Source organism: Eucalyptus grandis, chromosome 8, assembly GCF_016545825.1.
Source record: "Eucalyptus grandis isolate ANBG69807.140 chromosome 8, ASM1654582v1, whole genome shotgun sequence".
Lineage (NCBI taxonomy): Eukaryota > Viridiplantae > Streptophyta > Magnoliopsida > Myrtales > Myrtaceae > Eucalyptus > Eucalyptus grandis.
Window position 1 is genome coordinate 11,616,264 of NC_052619.1, and position 5,146 is coordinate 11,621,409.

A 5,146-nucleotide genomic window follows, 5' to 3' on the forward strand; every position below is an offset into this window, starting at 1 on the left:
TACTAGTGCGCTTGTATAATTAAAAAGATTTATCGATTGCTTCCGACGAGTTTCATAGATGACACCTCTTTAGCGCTTACAAGTATACAGCTCCAACTCTAGAGAAAGAGAGCGAAGTGAGCTAATGGAGCCTTCAACCAAACTCCACCGAGCTCATGTGCTGATCCTCCCTTTCCCCGCCCAAGGCCACGTAAATCCCATGCTCCAATTCTCCAAGCGCCTCGTCTCCAAAGGCCTCAAAGCCACCCTCGCCCTCACCGTCCACCTCGCCGGATCTATGCAGCCCGACCCCTCCTCGTCCATCGACCTCGAAACCATCTCCGACGGCCACGACCTCGGCGGCTTCATGGGGGCCAAGTCCATCGAGGCCTACCAGACGGACTTCCGGGACGTCGGTTCGAGGACCCTGGCTGAGCTGATCCATAAGCTCGACCGCTTGGGCCGACCGCTCGACGCGGTCATCTATGACGGGTTCCTCCCGTGGGTGCTCGATGTGGTCAAGCAGTGCGATAAGCTTGGAGTGGTCTTCTTCACGCAGACATGCGCGGTCAACAACATATATTACCACGTGCAGCGCGGCTTGCTCCCGCTTCCGCTTCCGCTTTCGGAAGGCAGTGTCAGGGTCCCGGGGCTGCCGCCTCTGAAGCCGTGGGAGGCACCGTCGTACGTGTATAAGCTGGGGTTATACCCTGCCTTTTATGATATGCTGATAAACCAATCCACGAACGTGGACGATGCGGATTTCGTGCTCTTCGACACCTTCTACGAGCTAGAGAAAGAGGTACGTATGTACAATCCCCTGCTGCTGCTCTCTCATCATAGACCATGTACCGTTCATTAACATCATACCATGATTTCTTTTCTCCCTCTTGAAAAGTTCTGTTGGATCATTGCATTTGTTCAGTTCAATTACGACTCATGTTTTTTTATTTCATAGAAAATAAATAATTTAAAAAATATATTCCTAAAAATGATCGTTTATATCGTTTAAATGATTAGTTCAAGAACAATATTTTTTTTATCAACAATAATTTATGTGTACAAATTTTCATAGCCGATGAAATATATATTTTTTGTCTTTATAAGCGATATAAGCGATCATTTTTAAGAAAATATCTTTCAAATTATACTCTCTTTTTTTCGAAATAAACAAAGCCTAAGCGAAGATTAGACTACGTCAAGATACATGAGCGCTTGGCTTGGATATTCGTCCGTGTCCTTCTACCTTAATCTTAGAGAGCATAAATATTCTTCCCTTCTTTGGCGTTTCTGCATTTGGAGTCTTATGGCCGAATCATATGCTAGGATGGCGTGCTCATTTTCTTCAATCGATAAAGCTAATTTAGACTTCCGATGAAGGTGCTTTAAAAAAATGGTGACGCCAGAAAGTTTTACGTGTCCAAATTTATGTCATAATATTTAACTCTATGATTGACGTAAAAGGCGATGTGATCGCACCATATTTTATAAGGAAATATGGTGAATTGCGAAGGTGTCGATTGTATATCATCAATTTGGTGCGTCACGGATGCGCAGCGAGTACGTCACCTTGCGCAGATTTTCTTTCACGCAAGGAGAAATGGTTCACAAGAAACCATAAAAAATTAACAATTTTTACTTCCTACGGAATCCTTATATTCATGAAGACAGTCAATTGTTCACTTTATTTTGAAAAAATCTATACACGTGTTTTATCCTGAATTTAATTAAGAAATTGGTTATTCATCTCGACATGAAAATCGTTCCCTCTCTCTGTCTCACCGACTCTCTGTCTCACCGATGAGATTAGGTTGTCGACTGGATGTCCGCCAATCTGTGGCCGCTAAAGACCGTCGGCCCCACCCTTCCCTCCCTCTACCTGGACAAGCGCCTCCCCAACGACACAGCGTACGGCGTCAACCTTTTCACCCCGACCACCACCTCCACCGTCTCCGCCTGGCTCCGTCGCCACCCGCCCCACTCCGTGGTCTATGTCTCCTTCGGCAGCATGGCCGACCTCGACCCCTCCCAGTTCGCCGAGCTCGCCCACGGCCTTGCCCTCCCCGGCCACCCCTTCATCTGGATCGTCCGATCTACCGAGCAGCACAAGCTCCCTCGGGATCTAATGGACTCGATCCCCTCGGAGGAAGCTCTAATCCTCCCGTGGTGCAATCAACTGGAGGTCCTCGAGAGTGATGCGATCGGATGTTTTGTCACGCACTGCGGGCTCAACTCAGTGGTCGAGGCGATCTGCCTGGGGGTCCCGATGGTGGCGATGCCTCAGTGGGACGGACCAGCCGACGAACGCCAAGTTCGTGGAGGATGTGTGGAGGGTCGGGGTCAGGGCTAGGGCCGACGAGGCAGGGGTTGTTTGGAGGGAGGAGGTGGAGAGGTGCGTGAGGGAGGTGGTAGGAGGAGGGGAGAGAGGGAGAGAGGTGACGGAGAGCGCGAGGAGGTGGATGGAGGTGGCGAAGGCGGCGATGGCGGAAGGCGGGAGCTCGGATCGGAACATCGATGAGTTCGTGGAGAAGCTCGTGAGTCGTGCATCAACAGAATAGTAGAAGTGTGACATTCTAAATTTTCTTCTATATATTATGCGGGCAATTATTGTGTTATATGGAAATTAAATTTCAAACTAAAATTAAGGTAAAACACCGTTATGGTGTCAAAGATGAGTCTTCTCTCGTACAAAGTATAAAGTATGCTTAACAATTTATTTGGCATTAGATTGAGTGTTCCTCGGATTACATAAATTTAATGGGAGTTTGTTGTAATTATAAAAGTGCCACTAAATTAATGAACATTAGGATAGTGCCATTTTGTGGCATGATTATTATACATTGAAAATGCCCAAAATTACCTTTAGATTACGCAAACATTAATTAATCTATACATAAGGCTTAAGTGCTTTCACATAATTATTAATATCTCCTTCTTCCCCTCTCTTATAGCCACTTATCACTCATATAAGTTGCCGCATTTCCTAAATTCTTAACCATATGTTTTAATCAAGAGATGGCATCATCATGATATCACCTTAACCTTGGTTAGTTGATACATTGAATGTAAAAAAATTGTGACTTATTTCCCATTTCCTTACTAACCACTTGTTACTAAAATCTAACGCCTTATTCTTCACCCCGTTTACTGTTCTGAAAACTTAAGCTAATTGAGAAGGCAATTGGGTTAAGATTTGAACCCAAGATCTCTAGCTCTGAAGCAATGTGAGATTTAGTATGATTACTACTAACTATTCTAAAAATTTAAATTGTTAGATTAATGCATGATTTATCATTTAACTATTCTAATAAAAACATCTCATGTATCCAAGAGCCATGGTTCAAGGAGTCTCCATTTAGGATACATTCACAACACTAGCATAAGCAAATTTAGCTATTACATCTTATCAATCAAGGTTTCAACTTGATATTTGTTGCAAATAAAATCAAAGATTATACCTAATTCAGTGATAATGTTACCAAATTTGAACTCGATGGATGGCTTGCGAGGGTCGTGGCTGGCAGTGTGCTCACAGTGTTCGGCGAAGGATGCTTGGTGTGGGGAGCCCAGCTCGGTGGGGCTTGCGAATTGGGACTTGGTAAGGCTGTGCAATGATAGGTTTGTGATGGCTGGTTGTGGCTCGGCTCCGTGGCACCTTAGCTCAGGCCGTCTCTTGGTGGAGAGAGGGCTGCAGCGATTGCTTCATCAGGAAACTTGCAAAAATAGAGAACAACCCTGAGGTGGCTGAGCAATAGCGGCGTCGTGGGATGGGGTTGGATGGCGGGGCAGTGAGGTCGGCGAGACTGATGCAACGCCGGTGGTGGCAAAGGCAATGATGGGTGATGGCCTGGCAAGTGTGGCACTGCGGACCAGCAGAGGAACAACAACGGGCCACGGTGATCGTGGACCGGTGTCGTGGGTTTGAGCAGGCTGCGGCGTTGGTGTGGTTTGCGGTAAAGCTCGGTCTGACGCCATTAGAGGAAGCAGTAGCGACAACAATGTCACTGAGTCAAAGGAAACAGCGAAGCCGGCCAGTGACTGCTTTGTTGAGGGGGTCACGGCGGTGACAAGGAAGCACAGCCGAGAAAGGGGGTATTGAGCGGGGCTCCCTCACCCTCTCTCTCAATCTCTTACTTGTGTTTTTTGAATTCTCTATTGCGAATTGACGGGTTATGAGCTAAGAAGTACCGACACTCTCTGGAAGCCTTTGTGTCGAATTTGACACTCCGACATGCTTCGATACGTTTCAACACGCGATCAACGAGTGTCGGGAAATCCGACACATGGTCAACTCTTCCCAACATGCTCCGACATGCGAGTCTGAAATTCCGACATGCGATTCCGACACATACGGGATCAATTTTAAAAAATTTCATACTTGATGGGTCAAAATATAAATATATATAAAAAATAATGAAAATAACAAAAATAAATGGGAAAGAAGAAAATTCTCACTCTCAAGTTCTCACTTATAAGTTTTGACATTCACTTGAGTGACGATGGAACGCCCCTCTTCTCGTCGGCTGTTGCTCCGCCACTCCCGCATAGGTGCTTCTTTCCACCTCTCGTAGGTGCCGCTGTGAGTTATCTCTTTTGGTCTATGTCTGAGTTATCTCTTACATTTTCCATGGCAAATTTAGTTATTTCCTTTTCTTTTGGTCGTACTTTGAGAATTCTTGTCCTAGATTTTCATTTTTGTCGAACCTTGTTTTGCAGAGGAGCTCCAAGCTAGTCTATATCATGAACTCCAAACTCTGTTTGGAACTATAAGAAATCTCACTAATTTCAAACAAGTGTAAGAAAACATGACATGTTCCTTCAAATTTACTTTTTGTGTTTGCAATTTTTGAATTTCTTATTCAATCTTTGTCAAATTATAACAATAAATGATATTAAAAAATGTTAAATTAATATTTTTAGTATAAATTAATTTTATGCTCTTTTTATTATTTATATATAAAAATATATTTAATATATAACGCGTTGGAGCATGTCGGAATTCTCTATTTTTTAAGAAATGACGTATCGACATGTCGTGTCGTGTTGTATCGCGTGTTCATGTCGGTGCTACACCAATTAGTAATTGATCGCGAGTTAGGTGTGATCATTGTCGGCCAATCGAGTAACGGCAAAAAGATTATGCGTAGAAAAAAATAAGTGCAAAATC

At 44.3% G+C, this 5,146-nt stretch overlaps 1 pseudogene; it reads left to right on the forward strand.

The window, feature by feature from the left end:
* On the forward strand, window positions 1-2,649 carry LOC104456468 (annotated as a pseudogene).
* The last annotated feature ends 2,497 nt before the right edge of the window (window positions 2,650-5,146 follow it).